Source organism: Rattus norvegicus, chromosome 17 (assembly GCF_036323735.1).
Source record: "Rattus norvegicus strain BN/NHsdMcwi chromosome 17, GRCr8, whole genome shotgun sequence".
In the NCBI taxonomy this organism is placed as follows: Eukaryota; Metazoa; Chordata; class Mammalia; order Rodentia; family Muridae; genus Rattus; species Rattus norvegicus.
Genome location: NC_086035.1, coordinates 3,118,313 through 3,137,000, shown reverse-complemented (window position 1 = coordinate 3,137,000; position 18,688 = coordinate 3,118,313). Strand labels below are relative to the sequence as shown.

Below are 18,688 nucleotides of genomic sequence, written 5' to 3'. Positions count from 1 at the left end.
CTACCAACTTTCAGAGCAGAGACCTTCACAGTATTCACAATCTTTTGTTTATTGGCTGCGTTTGTGGGAGCCTTGGCAGCCACCATTGCAGTCTTTGATACCCGCTTAGCCTTTTTTCCTTTCTTGTTCCTTCTAGCCTGCTCTCAATGAGCTTTCCTGACTCCTGTTTTCTGATTCTTCTTAGCATTATATCAGCGAGACACACAGGGATGACTCCCTGGAACGTGACTCTACTGCGGGTTCTCTTCTTTTGAATTTCTTCAGCCTATGTTTCGTGTGTGTGTGTGTGTGTGTGTGTGTGTAGGTGTATCTGTGGAGGACAGTCTAGTTCATCTGTCTAGGATTCCTTTTGGAGAGGAATGCAGACTCACTTTTGCCACTAAGAAAACTGGAAAACCTTCCCATCTGTCTTGGCATAATGCTACCCATGTCCCAGGTAGATCTTGTACCCGCTGAAACTGAACAGCTCAGCCTTCACGGTCATAGATGCTCACCTGCCAGGGAAAGACAGCACAGAGCACAGTCATCTTAAAAGGCAAGGGGGAGTGGGTGATGTCATTAAGCAGGTGAAGGCAGGCACAAGATAGGACAAGGCCTGTCATTGGATGAGAGGGAAGGATGAGTGGCAGAAAAGTTTGAGGGAAGAGGATCTTATCAATTGGATCAGAGGTTATTGTGTATTGTTTCTTGTGGGGAATTAAGTTTAATAGAGTATGTGTCAGCTGGGACACTATGCCACCATGGAATTGAGATGTATATTTCTGGCATGGTGACAGCCTGCCTTGGTAGAGAGATTGTTGCCAGGCTCAGAGAGAGGCCATAGGCAGTGTTGTAGGGGCTAGAGCAAAGAGGGTGAGAGGCTTTGCTGATTGATATTAAGATATCTACCAGATAAATAGGGGCACTGTGGTGCTGACCAAGTGGGGGTAAAAGACAGCATTCCATTTTTTATAATTTTGCAGCAACACGTACACCTGCAGAGAAGCCATTGGTGTTTTGTTCAGTAAATTTTCCCCCTTTTCCCATGTATTTGAGGCTCATCCCCAAGTTTTCTTCTATTAGTTTGAGTATTTGGTTTTATGTGGAGTTCCTTGATCCACTTGAATTTAAGCTTGTCCAGGGTGATAAGAATGGGTCAATTTGCATTCTTCTACATGTTAACCTTCAGTTGAACCAGCACCATTGGTTGAAATGTTATCTTTTTTCCACCAGATGGTTTTAGTTCCTTTGTCAAACATCAGTTGACCACATGAGTGTGGGTTCATTTCTGGGTCTTCAATTCTGTTCCACTGATCTGCCTGTCTCTGTACCAATACCATACAGTTTTAATTCCTCATTGCTCTGTAGTACTGCTTGGGGATGATGATTTCCCCAGAAGTTCTTTTATTGTTGAGTATTTTGTATGCTATTCTGGTTTTTTTTTGTTATTCCAAATGAATTTCCAAATTGCTCTAAGTCTTTGAATGATTGTGTTGGAAATTTGGTGGAGATTTCATTGAATCTGTAGATTTTTTTTGGCCAAATGGCCATTTTTGCAATATTAATCTTGCCAATACCTGAGCATGGGAGACCTTTCCATCTTCTGAGATCTTCAATTTTTCTTCAGAGGCTTGAAGTTCTTGTCATGTAGACATTTCACTTACTCGGTTAATGTCACAACAATGTATTTTATATTTTTGTGACTACTGTCAAGGGTGTCATTTCCCAAGGACACATGCTGCTCTATGTTTATCAAAGCCTTATTTAAAAGAACTCAGATGGCCTCGAACACAGGAAGGGATACATAGGCGTGGGCAGCCTGGGGAAAGCCTGATAGTCTCAAGACAGACAACGGGCCTGCCTACACTACAAAGTCCTTTCAGGCATTTTGCCAAACTATGCAGGTCAAACATACTACAGGATTACCATACAATCCCCAAGGTCAAGGAATTGTGGAAAGAGTGCATCGTACTTTAAAAGAGCTCTTACAAAAACAAAAAGGGGAAGTTGCCTATGGCAGAACACCAAGAGAACAGTTGTCTTTAGCTCTTTTTACTCTAAATTTCTTAATTTTGGATGCGCATGGCCGCTCTGCTGTGGATCGCCATGCTGCTACTAAACTTATGACTAATGCAGAAGTAAAGTGGAAGGATGTCTTAACTGATAAATGGTGTATCCCAGATCCTGTAATTTCGAGATCTAGGGGAGCTGTTTGTGTTTTTCCACAGAATCAAGACAATCCAATCTGGGTGCCTGAACGTTTGACTCGCAAACTGCCTCCTGCTATTCCTGAAGATGAGACTTCGAGCCCTACTATTACTAAAGGGAATGGTAATCCAGCTTGATTCACTCACACTGTGGGCTATTGCCAGATCCTGGCCAGTACTTATGCCAGTTCATAGCAATTCCACCGTCTTGCCAACCTTTTTCTCCACATCCTGTTTGCGTGATGTTCCTTGTATAGTGCCAAATGGAGAATTGCCCCAATGGTATACTGCCACTAATCTTTCTTTGTTACATACATTATGTTTCACTCTTAAAAATTACTCCCAGCCTTGTATATGGCTGTATATGTGCTTTCTTTTGTACCCATGTATGGGATACTCGAGAAGACAGTGACTTATAAGGATGTACATGTGAACTTCACTCAGGAAGAGTGGGCTTTGCTGGATCCCTTCCAGAAGAAGCTCTACAAAGATGTCATGCTGGAGACATACAGGAACCTCAATGCTATGGGTAAGAGTATAAATTCCCTTTCCTGTTTTAAAATTGGAGAAAACCCTTCTATCTTTTGAAGCACTTCTGTAATTTCAATTGAGATGGGTAGAGAATTTGGTGAGTAAAGCATGCATGACTTTAAGATTCACTGAACATTGTAACTTACATTTACCATAATTTCCATTCATCGTTTTTCTCTTACTCTATTTCAGGCTTTAATTGGGAAGACCAAAATATTGAGGAACATTGTCAAAGTTCTAGAAGACAGAGAAGGTACTTCTTATATGCAAGCTCATACAAATATGCCTCTGAAGAAATTTTAATGTGTGCTGAAAGTTTGAAAGTAAAGCAACAGTGTAAATAAGAACTGCTTTAAATATATTGGTGATCGATACATGATAACAAAACCATGGTATTCCATGTGCTTTTATCTGATTTGTTTTTGCAATGCAATTTTTTAAGAAAGTGGACTTGGAAACAATGCCTTAGTGTATATCACCATTTGAAAGACAACCCTATTACAACTACACTGTACAACTGGCAATACATTTCTGCTAATTTTGTAAAAGCTCCACATGTTGAATGGTTGACAAATACATGTGGAAAAGCTTCTAATAAGCTTATTCAGATATTAATAGTGATATTGTTAGATTTAGTGAAATTGGCAGATTATTTGTTGTAAAAAGGATGTTGTGCATTAACCTCCATCCCTATATCACTTGTCTATGAAGAACAAAGTGATAAATTATGTGAATGCAATGTGTTCATCTTCCTTTCATAGATATGTCATATATCATAATGACCACAAACCATGTATATAAAAGAGATTTTGAAGGAAACAATGTACCTCTCTCTCTGTCTATCTATCTATCCATCTATGTATCTATCTATCTCTATCTATCATATCCATCCATCTTTCCATCCTTCCATCTATTTATCTTTCTACCTATCTTTCTATCTATGTATCTCAATCTTTTTCTGACACTCTCTCTCCCATAGCAATGAGAAGACATATAGTGGGTGGCTGTTATACTAGACTGTTTCTACATGATAAATGTTTTACAATTTATGATTTTTCCAACTTCATTGGCAATACATATGGAACCGCAATTTGTAATAAATTCTCTTGAGTACTAGGAATGCCGAAATGCTTCTGTTTCTCCTGGATTACTTCCCTGGATAGTATGAACAACACTACAGTAAATATTAGAATACACTTAGTGTGTTAAAGCTCTGAGCTCTTTTGCTTTTCTTCAAATTTGGGAAAAACCTTTTATAGAAAAAGGATATGTAAAACTAAGCTATGTAATAAATGCTCTGCCATCTCTGGGATCTTGGAAGATGCAAAACAGCCCATAGTCAAGGGAAAGCTTGGATGTAAACGAAGTGAAAAAAATTAAGGCCAGATGCCTCTTTATATTTAGAGAAACAGTAACATTAAATCATCCAGATGAAAGTGTTCATCAGTGTGGTAAACCTTTCACATGTGCATATTATCTTGTCAGGCATGAAAGAAGTCAGAGTGCAGAGATTCCCTCCGAATGTACTCACTGTGGAAAACCCTTTGCTTTTCATGCTCACAGTCATCCTCAAAGGAATGAAAAGATTCATTCAGAAAAGAAGCCCTCTGAAGTTATTCAGTGTGTTGAAGCCTTTGCTCCTTACACAGTTCTCCAGATACATAAAAGAACACAAGCTAGACAGAAACCTTATGAATGTAGTCAGTGTGGTAAAGCTTTTGCAAATCACAGTAAACTTAAAAAGCATGAAAGAAACTGAAAAGAAACACTACAAATGTCATGAATGTGATAAAGCCTTTTCACAACCCAGTAACCACCAGACGCATAAAAGAGTTCACACTGGAAAGAAACCCCACAAATGCAATGAATGTGATAAAGCCTTTTCACGACATAGTAGACTCAAGAGGCATAAAAGAGTTCACACTGCAGCAGAAAATTTGGTCTTACCTGTGGTCCCGAGGCTCAAGTTCGCTCGTGGGGTGCTGCCCCGGGGCTCTCTGCAGCGGCAGCAACCAGGAAGACCTGTGCCGCCCCTTCCGGGAGCTTCAGTGCACCAGGGTTCCAGATGGTCTTTGGCTTTTTCCTCTGGCGTCCGAGATGTGTGTGCAGGGAGCAGTCTCTTCTGGTTTCCCAGGCTTGTCTGCCTCTCTGAAGGTTTAGCTCTCCCACGGGATTTGGGTAACAACCCTGCATATAGAAAACCAAAAGAAGAGACAAGGAGCTGTAGATACAAGCTTCACCAACAGAATACAACAGATGGAAGAGAGAATCTCAGGAGCAGAAGATTCCATAGAAATCATTGACTCAACTGTCAAAGATAATGTAAAGCGGAAAAAGCTACTGGTCCAAAACATACAGGAAATCCAGGACTCAATGAGAAGATCAAACCTAAGGATAATAGGTATAGAAGAGAGTGAAGACTCCCAGCTCAAAGGACCAGTAAATATCTTCAACAAAATCATAGAAGAAAACTTCCCTAACCTAAAAAAAGAGATACCCATAGACATACAAGAAGCCTACAGAACTCCAAATAGATTAGACCAGAAAAGAAACACCTCCCGTCACATAATTGTCAAAACACCAAACGCACAAAATAAAGAAAGAATATTAAAAGCAGTAAGGGAAAAAGGTCAAGTAACATATAAAGGGAGACCTATCAGAATCACACCAGACTTCTCACCAGAAACTATGAAGGCCAGAAGATCCTGGACTGATGTCATACAGACCCTAAGAGAACACAAATGCCAGCCCAGGTTACTGTATCCAGCAAAACTCTCAATTAACATTGATGGAGAAACCAAGATATTCCATGACAAAACCAAATTTACACAATATCTTTCTACAAATCCAGCACTACAAAGGATAATAAATGGTAAAGCCCAACATGAGGCAAGCTATACCCTAGAAGAAGCAAGAAACTAATCGTCTTGGCAACAAAACAAAGAGAATGAAAGCACACAACATAACCTCACATCCAAATATGAATATAAAGGGAAACAATAATCACTATTCCTTAATATCTCTCATAGAAGAAAACTTCCCTAACCTAAAAAAAGAGATACCCATAGACATACAAGAAGCCTACAGAACTCCAAATAGATTAGACCAGAAAAGAAACACCTCCCGTCACATAATTGTCAAAACACCAAACGCCATCTCTCAATATCAATGGCCTCAACTCCCCAATAAAAAGACATAGATTAACAAACTGGATACGCAACGAGGACCCTGCATTCTGCTGCCTACAGGAAACACACCTCAGAGACAAAGACAGACACTACCTCAGAGTGAAAGGCTGGAAAACAACTTTCCAAGCAAATGGTCAGAAGAAGCAAGCTGGAGTAGCCATTCTAATATCAAATAAAATCAATTTCCAACTAAAAGTCATCAGAAAAGATAAGGAAGGACACTTCATATTCATCAAAGGAAAAATCCACCAAGATGAACTCTCAATCCTAAATATCTATGCCCCAAATACAAGGGTACCTACATACGTAAAAGAAACCTTACTAAAGCTCAAAACACACATTGCACCTCACACAATAATAGTGGGAGATTTCAACACCCCACTCTCATCAATGGACAGATCATGGAAACAGAAATTAAACAGTGATGTCGAAAGACTAAGAGAAGTCATGAGCCAAATGGACTTAACAGATATTTATAGAACATTCTATCCTAAAGCAAAAGGATATACCTTCTTCTCAGCTCCTCATGGTACTTTCTCCAAAATTGATCATATAATTGGTCAAAAAACGGGCCTCAACAGGTACAGAAAGATAGAAATAATCCCATGCGTGCTATCGGACCACCACGGCCTAAAACTGGTCTTCAATAACAATAAGGGAAGAATGCCCACATATACGTGGAAATTGAACAATGCTCTACTCAATGATAACCTGGTCAAGGAAGAAATAAAGAAAGAAATTAAAAACTTTTTAGAATTTAATGAAAATGAAGGTACAACATACCCAAACTTATGGGACACAATGAAAGCTGTGCTAAGAGGAAAACTCATAGCGCTGAGTGCCTGCAGAAAGAAACAGGAAACAGCATATGTCAGCAGCTTGACAGCACACCTAAAAGCTCTAGAACAAAAAGAAGCAAATACACCCAGGAGGAGTAGAAGGCAAGAAATAATCAAACTCAGAGCTGAAATCAACCAAGTAGAAACAAAAAGGACCATAGAAAGAATCAACAGAACCAAAAGTTGGTTCTTTGAGAAAATCAACAAGATAGATAAACCCTTAGCCAGACTAACGAGAGGACACAGAGAGTGCGTCCAAATTAACAAAATCAGAAATGAAAAGGGAGACATAACTACAGATTCAGAGGAAATTCAAAAAATCATCAGATCTTACTATAAAAACCTATATTCAACAAAATTTGAAAATCTTCAGGAAATGGACAATTTCCTAGACAGATACCAGGTACCGAAGTTAAATCAGGAACAGATAAACCAGTTAAACAACCCCATAACTCCTAAGGAAATAGAAGCAGTCATTAAAGGTCTCCCAACCAAAAAGAGCCCAGGTCCAGACGGGTTTAGTGCAGAATTCTATCAAACCTTTATAGAAGACTTCATACCAATATTATCCAAACTATTCCACAAAATTGAAACAGATGGAGCCCTACCGAATTCCTTCTACGAAGCCACAATTACTCTTATACCTAAACCACACAAAGACACAACAAAGAAAGAGAACTTCAGACCAATTTCCCTTATGAATATCGACGCAAAAATACTCAATAAAATTCTGGCAAACCGAATTCAAGAGCACATCAAAACAATCATCCACCATGATCAAGTAGGCTTCATCCCAGGCATGCAGGGATGGTTTAATATACGGAAAACCATCAACGTGATCCATTATATAAACAAACTGAAAGAACAGAACCACATGATCATTTCATTAGATGCTGAGAAAGCATTTGACAAAATTCAACACCCCTTCATGATAAAAGTCCTGGAAAGAATAGGAATTCAAGGCCCATACCTAAACATAGTAAAAGCCATATACAGCAAACCAGTTGCTAACATTAAACTAAATGGAGAGAAACTTGAAGCAATCCCACTAAAATCAGGGACTAGACAAGGCTGCCCACTCTCTCCCTACTTATTCAATATAGTTCTTGAAGTTCTAGCCAGAGCAATCAGACAACAAAAGGAGATCAAATAGATACAGATCGGAAAAGAAGAGGTCAAAATATCACTATTTGCAGATGACATGATAGTATATTTAAGTGATCCCAAAAGTTCCACCAGAGAGCTACTAAAGCTGATAAACAACTTCAGCAAAGTGGCTGGGTATAAAATTAACTCAAATAAATCAGTTGCCTTCCTCTATACAAGAGAGAAACAAGCCGAGAAAGAAATTAGGGAAACGACACCCTTCATAATAGACCCAAATAATATAAAGTACCTCGGTGTGACTTTAACCAAGCAAGTAAAAGATCTGTACAATAAGAACTTCAAGACACTGAGGAAAGAAATTGAAGAAGACCTCAGAAGATGGAAAGATCTCCCATGCTCATGGATTGGCAGGATTAATATAGTAAAAATGGCCATTTTACCAAAAGCGATCTACAGATTCAATGCAATCCCCATCAAAATACCAATCCAATTCTTCAAAGAGTTAGACAGAACAATTTGCAAATTCATCTGGAGAAACAAAAAACCCAGGATAGCTAAAGCTATCCTCAACAATAAAAGGACTTTAGGGGGAATCACTATCCCTGAACTCAAGCAGTATTACAGAGCAATAGTGATAAAAACTGCATGGTATTGGTACAGAGACAGACAGATAGACCAATGGAATAGAATTGAAGACCCAGAAATGAACCCACACACCTATGGTCACTTGATTTTTGACAAAGGAGCCAAAACCATCCAATGGAAAAAAGATAGCATTTTCAACAAATGGTGCTGGTTCAACTGGAGGGCAACATGTAGAAGACTGCAGATCGATCCATCCTTATCACCCTGTACAAAGCTTAAGTCCAAGTGGATCAAGGACCTCCACATCAAACCAGACACACTCAAACTAATAGAAGAAAAACTAGGGAAACATCTGGAACACATGGGCACTGGAAAAAATTTCCTGAACAAAACACCAATGGCTTTTGCTCTAAGATCAAGAATCGACAAATGGGATCTCATAAAACTGCAAAGCTTCTGTAAGGCAAAGGACACTGTGGTTAGGACAAAACGGCAACCAACAGATTGGGAAAAGATCTTTACCAATCCTACAACAGATAGAGGCCTTATATCCAAAATATACAAAGAACTCAAGAAGTTAGACCGCAGGGAAACAAATAACCCTATTAAAAAATGGGGTTCAGAGCTAAACAAAGAATTCACAGCTGAGGAATGCCGAATGGCTGAGAAACACCTAAAGAAATGTTCAACATCTTTAGTCATAAGGGAAATGCAAATCAAAACAACCCTGAGATTTCACCTCACACCAGTGAGAATGGCTAAGATCAAAAACTCAGGTGACAGCAGATGCTGGCGAGGATGTGGAGAAAGAGGAACACTCCTCCATTGTTGGTGGGATTGCAGACTGGTAAAACCATTCTGGAAATCAGTCTGGAGATTCCTCAGAAAATTGGACATTGAACTGCCTGAGGATCCAGCTATACCTCTCTTGGGCATATACCCAAAAGATGCCTCAACATATAAAAGAGACACGTGCTCCACTATGTTCATCGCAGCCTTATTTATAATAGCCAGAAACTGGAAAGAACCCAGATGCCCTTCAACAGAGGAATGGATACAGAAAATGTGGTACATCTACACAATGGAATATTACTCAGCTATCAAAAACAACGAGTTTATGAAATTCGTAGGCAAATGGTTGGAACTGGAAAACATCATCCTGAGTGAGCTAACCCAATCACAGAAAGACATACATGGTATGCACTCATTGATAAGTGGCTATTAGCCCAAATGCTTGAATTACCCTAGATCCCTAGAACAAACGAAACTCAAGACGGATGATCAAAATGTGAATGCTTCACTCCTTCTTTAAATGAGGAAAAAGAATACCCTTGGCAGGGAAGGGAGAGGCAAAGATTAAAACAGAGACTTAAGGAACACCCATTCAGAGCCTGCCCCACATGTGGCCCATACATATACAGCCACCCAATTAGACAAGATGGATGAAGCAAAGAAGTGCAGACCAACAGGAGCCGGATGTAGATCGCTCCTGAGAGACACAGCCAGAATACAGCAAATACAGAGGCGAATGCCAGCAGCAAACCACTGAACTGAGAATAGGTCCCCTATTGAAGGAATCAGAGAAAGAACTGGAAGAGCTTGAAGGGGCTCGAGACCCCAAAAGTACAACAATGCCAAGCAACCAGAGCTTCCAGGGACTAAGCCACTACCTAAAGACTATACATGGACTGACCCTGGACTCTGACCCCATAGGTAGCAATGAATATCCTAGTAAGAGCACCAGTGGAAGGGGAAGCCCTGGGTCCTGCTAAGACTGAACCCCCAGTGAACTAGTCTATGGGGGGAGGGCGGCAATGGGGGGAGGGTTGGGAGGGGAACACCCATAAGGAAGGGGAGGGGGGAGGGGGATGCTTGCCCGGAAACCGGGAAAGGGAATAACACTCGAAATGTATATAAGAAATACTCAAGTTAATAAAAAAAAAAAAAAGAGTTCACACTGGAAAGAAACCCTACAAATGTAATGAATGTGATAAAGCCTTTTCACGACCCAGTAACCACCAGACGCATAAATGAGTTCACACTGGAGAGAAACCCTACAAATGTAATGAATGTGATAAAGCCTTTTCACGACCCAGTAACCTCCAGACGCATAAAAGAGTTCACACTGGAGAGAAACCCTACAAATGTAATGAATGTGATAAAGCCTTTTCAGTACACAGTAGCCTCCAGAAGCATAAAAGAGTTCACACTGGAGAGAAACCCTACAAATGTAATGAATGTGATAAAGCCTTTTCAGAACACAGTAGGCTCCAGACACATAAAAGAGTTCACACTGGAGAGAAACCCTACAAATGTAATGAATGTGATAAAGCTTTTTCAGAACACAGTAGCCTCCAGATACATAAAAGAGTTCACACTGGAGAGAAACCCTACAAATGTCATGAATGTGATACAACCTTTTTATACCACACTAGCCTATGGTAACATAATAGAATTCATACTAGAGAGAAACCATACAAATGTAATGAATGTGATAAAGCCTTTTTATGACCCAGTGGACTCCTGGAGCATAAAATGATTCATACTGGAGATAAACCCTACAAATGTAAGGAATGTGATAAAGCCTTTTCATGACCCAGTAGACTCAAGAGACATAATAGAGTTCATACTGGAGAGAAACCCTAAAATGTCATGAATGTAATAAAGCCTTTTCAGACCACACTAGCCTACAGAACCATAATAGAATCAATACTAGAGAGAAACCATAGAAATGTAATGAATGTGTTAAAGCCTTTTCAGCACAGAGTAGTCTCCAGATGCATAAAAGGATTCGTACTGGAGAGAATCCCTACAAATATAATGAATGTGATAAAGCCTTTTCACGACCCAGTATCCTCTACAGGCATAAAAGAGTTCATACTGGGGAGAAACCCTACAAATATAATGAATGTGATGAAGTCTTTTCAGACCCCGGTAACATTCAGAGGCATAAAAGAATTCATACTGAAGACAAACCCTACAAATGTAGTGACTGTGGTGAAGCCTTTTCGCAACACAATACACTCCTGATACATGAAAGGATTCATACTGGAGAGAAACCCTACAAATGTAAGGAATGTGATAAAGCCTATTCACGACACAGTAGACTCCAGATTCATAATAGGGTTCATACTGGAGAGAAACCCGACATATGTAATGAATGTGATAACGCTTTTTCACAACCCAGTAGACTCCAGGTACATAGAAGAATTCATACAGGAGCAAACCCGTCAAATGTAGTGAATGTGTTAAACCCTTTTCACAACAAAATAGTCTCTAGACACATAGAGTTCATACCAAAAGAAACCCTACAAAAGTAAGCAGTGTGATAAAGCCTTTCACAACACACTAACCTCCAAATACATTAAAGAACATACACAGGAGAGATACCCTCCAAATGTAACCAATGTGACAAAGCCTTTTCCCAACATAATAGTCTCCAAATACATAGAAAAATACATACTGGAGAGAAACCCTACAATTTAAAAATTGTGATAAAAGTTTTCCAATCCACATTTATCTTTTTTTGTTTGTTTTGTTCTGTTTAGAGTTAAAGACAGATTTTATTTTAAACTCTCATTTACCAAATAAGCTTTTCCCACCAAATCTCAGAGCAGAGACCTTCACAGGATTCACAATCTTTTGTTTATTGGCTGCCTTTGTGGGGGCCTTGGCAGCCACCATTGCTATCTTTGATACCCGCTTAACATTTTTTGCTTTTTTTGTCAGTCCTTATAGCCTGCTCTCAATGAGCTTTCCTGACTCCCATTTTCTGATTCTTCTTACCATCATATCAGCACAAGACACACAGGAATGACTCCCTGGAACGTGACTGTACTGCGGGTTCTTTTCTTTTGAACTTCTTCAGCCTGTGTTTCGTGTGTGTGTGTGTGTGTGTGTGTGTGTGTGTGTGTGTGTGTGTAGGTGTAGGTGTATCTGTAGAGGACAGTCTAGTTCATCTGTCTAGGATTCCTTTTGGAGAGGAATGCAGACTCACTTTTGCCACTAAGAAAACTGGAAAACCTTCCAATGTCTTGGCATAGTGCTGCCCATGTCCCAGGTAGATCTTGTACCCGCTGAAACTGAACAGCTCAGCCTTCACGGTCATAGATGCTCACCTGCCAGGGAAAGACAGCACAGAGCACAGTCATCTTAAAGGGCATGGAGGAGTGAGTGATGTCATTAAGCAGGTGAAGGCAGGTACAAGATAGGACGAGGCCTGTCATTGGATGAGAGGGAAGGATGAGTGGCAGAAAAGTTTGAGGGAAGAGGATCTTATCAATTGGATCAGAGGTTATTGTGTGTTGTTTCTTGTGGGGAATTAAGTTTAATAGAGTATGTGTCAGCTGGAATACTAAGCCACCATGGAATTGAGATGTATATTTCTGGCATGGTGACAGCCTGCCTTGGGGACTGCATTGGTAGACAGATTGTTGCCAGGCTCAGAGAGAGGCCATAGGCAGTGTTATAGGGGCTAGAGCAAAAAGGGTGAGAGGCTTTGCTGATTGATATTAAGATATCTACCAGATAACTAGGGGCACTGTGGTGCTGACCAAGTGGGGGTAAAAGACAGCATACCATTTTTTATAATTTTGCAGCAACACATACACCGGGAGAGAAGCCATTGGTGTTTTGTTCAGTAATTTTTCACCTTTTCCCATGTATTTGAGGCTCATCCTCAAGTTTTCTTCTATTAGTTTGAGTATCTGGTTTTATGTGGAGTTCTTTCATCCCCTTGAATTTAAGCTTTGTCCAGGGTGATAAGAATGGGTCAATTTGCATTCTTCTACATGTTAACCTTCAGTTGAACCAGCACCATTGGTTGAAATGTTATCTTTTTTCCACATGATGGTTTTAGTTCCTTTGTCAAACATCAGTTGACCACATGAGTGTGGGTTCATTTCTGGGTCTTCAATGCTGTTCCACTGATCTGCCTGTATCTGTACCAATACCATACAGTTTTTATCCTCATTGCTCTGTAGTACTGCTTGGGGATGATGATTTCCCCAGAAGTTCTTGTATTGTTGAGTATTTTGTATGCTATTCTGGTTTTTTTGTTATTCCAAATGAATTTGCAAATTGCTCTAAGTCTTTGAATAATTGTGTTGGAAATTTGGTGGAGATTTCATTGAATCTGTAGATTTCTTTTGGCCAATTGTCCATTTTTGCAATATTAATCTTGCCAATCCCTGAGCATGGGAGATCTTTCCATCTTCTGAGATCTTCAATTTTTCTTAAGAGGCTTGAAGTTCTTGTCATGCAGACATTTCACTTGCTTGGTTAATGTCACAACAACGTATTTTATATTTTTGTGACTACTGTCAAGGGTGTCATTTCCCAAGGACACATGCTGCTCTATGTTTATCGAAGCCTTATTTAAAAGAACTCAGATGGCCTCGAACACAGGAATGGATACAGAAAATGTGGTAAGTTTACACAATGGAGTACTACTTGGCCATTAAATACAATGACTGCATAAAATTCTTAGGCAAATGGTTGGAAGTATAAAATATCATAGTTACTGAGGCAACTCGGTCACAAACAGACACACATGATATCCACAAACTGATAAATGGGTATTAGCCCAAGAGCTCAGAATACCCACAATAAAATTAACACATCCTATGAAACCCATGAAGAAGGAAGACCAAAGTGTGGATGCTTCAGTCCGTAGAAAGGAAAACAAAATACCCACAGAAGGAAATAAGGAGACAAAGTATGGAGTAGAGACTGAAGGGAAGACATCAAGAGAATACTCCACAGGGTGTTCACCCCACATACAGTCACCAAACAGATACTATTGCAGATGCCAAGAAATGCTTGCTGACTGGAGCCTGATAAAGCTGTCTCGTGAAAGGCTCAGCTAGAGCTGGCAAATACAGAGGTGGATTTTTAAAGCAAACCATTGGGCTGAGTACGGGGTCCCCAATGGAGGAGTTAGAAACAGGATTGGAGGACCTAAAGAGGTTTGCAACCCCATAGGAAGAATCCCACAGAGCTGATCCCACAGAGCTTCCAGGCACTAAACGCCCAACAAAAGAGCACACGTGGAGCCACCCATGACTGCAGCTACATCTGTAGCAGAGGATGGCCCTATTGGAAATCAGTGGGAGGAGAGACCCTTGGTCCTGTCAAGCTGCAATGCTTCAGTGTAGTGGAATGCCAGGAAGACAAGCAAGAGTGGGTGGGTTTGTGGGAGCACCCTCAGAGAAGCCAGGGAGGGGCTATGTGATAGTGGGTTTCTGGAGTGGAAACTGGGAAAGGGGATAACGTTTGAAGTGCAAATAAAGAAAATATGCTTTGACAGAAAAGGAAAAAAAGAAACGGAGTCTTCTTTAGAATGTCACAGCCTTCAGACACACAGCACTCAGGATGAGGTAAAATGCCTTTCACATCAAATTAGTGCAGTCAACTACCTAATCTGAATCAGGTGGTTAATGTGAGGTCTTTTTCTTATTTGGAATATATAACATGGCAAAACCCCTCTGTTTTTCTGGAGCTTTTGAGTTCACAAGAAAAATCTTTATCTAGACCATATTTTCTGGTGGAAGCTTACACATGTAAGGATGATGAAGATGGGAACTCTTTCTTTTCTTCCTGCCATACTCTGGCAAGAGAGATCACTATTTTTCTAGCATTCAAGGTTCCGTGTTAGGAATTCTGGAATATGCTGAAGACCAGCTGAGACATAGAGACACGACTGTATTCTTCAACTTGCCATTGTTACACAGTCATTGTTTTACTCGTGGACAACATTCCATGAGACATTTCTCTATATCCACTTCATCCATACATAGAGAGAGCCATGCTTTGGGTTCTGTTCATCTGGAAAACCTCTGCTAATACAGATATGTGTTTTCACCTCCCTCTGAGGACGATGTGCTGGCTTCTAATAGTGCTCCACTGAGATTGCCATCCATATCCTACTTTTTTCCCAGAGTTGTCTGGATTCTCATATTGAAAGAACAAGATAAACCCCATTTGTGCAGAATTATTTTGAAAGGGAAAGATAAACCCCTTTTATCTCCACTGAAGCAACCCTTTCATCCATTTGGAACACCAGGCGTGTTTGAAAAAGCAGCCATAAAGCACCAGCTTCAGGATAGACCACAATTAACATAGAGAAAGTCATGAGACACCAGCTCTAGGAAAATAAAATTAAATCTAGAACAAATTCATAAACACCCCTCACTCCAGAGACCAGTCCAGGTATAAGTACAAATATGGGAAATACCTTTTCTCCGAATGGGCCATTTGCACTGGGCAGCCCTATTTCATTACATGGTTTAAAGTTCATAACACAGGGATGCAAAACACTGACAATGTGTGACCTCATAGCATCCACCAAAGAAATATTTTATTATGCTAGAGATTTTCCCTGGTTCCCTATAAAATGATTTTGTGCTTTTCCTGGGGTTGGTATTCTAAAGAATGGGTGACCTCTGTATGAAGACCATCTCTGCACAATAAGCCTTCTTTGTTTTTGCATACTATCTAAGTCTGGGCTCTTCAGTGATATTCAGACCCTTACATTATATAGCAGATGAATATTAGCTACCGTGTGAAGTTACAGAAATAAGCATCCTATTTTCTGTCCAAAAAGTTCTTTTAATTGGGAAGACCCCATCTTTCAAGGAGTTATATAGTAAATAATGGGCTTTAGAAGCTATCCATCTTGATTCAAGGAGGTATAGTTTGAGTGGAGGAGGAGGGAGAGGACAAAGGGGTGGTAGAAAAGGAAAGGAAGAGGAAGAGTGAAAAGAACAAGAAGAGGAACAAGACAAGAAGAAGAACAAGATGAGGAAGGAGGAGGAAGAGGCAGAGCAGAAGAAACTGAACAGGAAGTGGAGGAGGAAGAGCGTGAGAAGGAAAACAGGAGCAGTGTATATGGAAGAGGAGAATGAGGACAAGAAGAATGAGTGGGAGGAGGAGGGGGAAGAAATTCCTGCTGGAAGATAGAAAGGTAGGATAACGGAGGACAGGCATATTTGATACTGAAACACAAATCTTGGGGATCTTAAAAGGGTCAGCTCCTGGACTGGAATGCTGGCCCAGGAAACCTTAAGCTGATGTGTCTCTTCAGCACAATCCAACCCTAAGAGAGGTGCTTATGGCACTCAAGATCCACTGGCCAATCAGGGCCTCTAGGAAGACCCTGCAATCAGAAGAGGAGGGATCTTACAGGTGCCTTGTTCCTACAGCAAGTTCAGCTCTCTTGCTGAGGATGCTTCTAAGGTTGGTATAGTGTGTTTTGACCTCTTCTGCTGAGTGCTTTCCAGGAGTGCATGCCTGAGCTACTAAGTCTCATTGTAGTGAGCATGTGACCACTGTCCCTAACCTGAATTATCAGAGGACTGAGAATGGGGAGGTGGTGAAGTGGCCCTCCTGTGTGCAGGGTGTAAATTAGCCGCCACCTTTGAGGTTCTTGTGGTCCTAGCCACTAAGTGTTCTTATGGGTTTCACATGAATAACTTCAGTATGGGAGCCTCATCTGCACAAAGCATTTGGAGCAAGGGATTTCAAGTAGAGAAGCATCTTTGGCATGATTCCAAATTCGGAGGTCTTGTTTGTCAGCATCTGAACATTTCCTTAAGTATTCCTTGCTTATTCAAAATTTCTCTGTTGACCATTCTCTGTTTAGTACTGTACCTATACTTTAATTGGGATATTTGAGAAGTTTCTGTCTAACCTCTTGAGTTCTTCAGAAATTTTTAATACTAACCCTATGTAAGATAAAGCGTTAGTGAATATTCTCTTTCAATCTGTAGGCTGCTGTTTTGTCCTACTGACAGTGACCTTTACCTTAAAGATATTTTGTAGTTTCATGAAGTCCCACTTTTCAATTGCTGATGTTGGTGCCTGAACCATTGCCATTCTTGTCAGGAAATTGCGTCTTGAGCACTTGTGTCTGATATTATGTTGAGGTCCTTCATTCAATAGGACTGTGCTTGATGTTTACATGTGTTCTTGGATTCGGTTTGGTGTGTGTGTGTGTGTTGGTGTGTGTCTGTTGTGGCTTCATTTTCATTGAATTCTGGAAAGTCTATAATTACTTTCTTATTTCTTCACTGACATGGTGATCAGAGCAAAAAGAATATTTAGTTTGAGAGAAGTTTTAGGCTATCTGTTCTGTTCATGGACAGAAGTTTACCTACTACAGCTGTGTGTTTTTCACCTTCCCACTGCAGAAGATGTTTCTAGGTAATGATAGTGCTCCAAAATCATTTTCATCCATTTCCTTCTTTTCTCCCAGTGTCAGGATTCTCTAGGTGTAGCTGCAGTTGTCCTGATACCATCGTGAAGTCACAGAAACAAATGCCATATTTTGTATCCTAAATCTCTTTTTAGCTGGAATCTTCTTAGAACAGTTCTCCTGTGAATGTGATAGTTCACCCTCCTTCAAGTTGAATAGTGTATTGTGAAATATATCCACCTTGATTCCTGGAGGAAGAAGAGAACATGCCTGCTGAGTGCTAATGCTGTCTTCATTTTAGATTGTAACCATAGTACAACTATAAGTAACCATAACCATAGTAACTATAAGTATTGAAGAAAACTATAAGTTGATAATGAATCTTATTTGCAAGAAAAATTTTGAAGTACTATCTCTTTTAATGTGTTATTGCATTCTTAGAGAGAAACACTTATTCAGAACAATTTTCTCAGAACCACAATGAGTTCCAGACAACTGTCGCAGTGGGTATGGCTTGTTGCTTCTAAACCTCATGACATAATTAGAATTTCCAATAGACGCATGTTATCTATGAATTCTTTTCTCATTTCTATAGTTAGAGTCTGGCATTGGTACGTCACACACTGGCAGTATATAAAACGTTAAACAAAATAAGGAACAATGATGTCACTTGAAGCTAAAAGCATACTTGGATCTTATCTGTAGAATGCACATAGTGGAAGTAGACAATAGACACCTGTAAGGTGCTTTTTTCTCACTGCTACCTATACCCATGGCACAGGTGTATGTGCAAAAACACAGTTGAAACATTTTTTTATGCAGAGGAAATGAACAGTGCAAAGAATATGCCCCATTTTTGAGAAAATATGAAATGATTTTCCTGTTTAAATTATTATTGCAATGTTTCAGTAGGTATTACTAAACATCAAACCCACGAGGCTTAATCTGTAAGTTTTACCTTGCCATTCATTCTTTGATTCAAAGCTAAGTCTTGAAAAAACATCTCAGTTGGCCTTTGGGCTGCATTCGTGTAATCCCAGGATATGGGGAGGGTGGTAG

The 18,688-nt window shown here is 40.0% G+C and overlaps 1 pseudogene; it reads left to right on the top strand.

Moving 5' to 3' along the window:
* The first annotated feature begins 61 nt into the window (after window positions 1–61).
* On the top strand, window positions 62–13,529 carry Znf431l-ps1 (zinc finger protein 431 like, pseudogene 1; annotated as a pseudogene).
* Window positions 13,530–18,688: the final 5,159 nt, after the last annotated feature.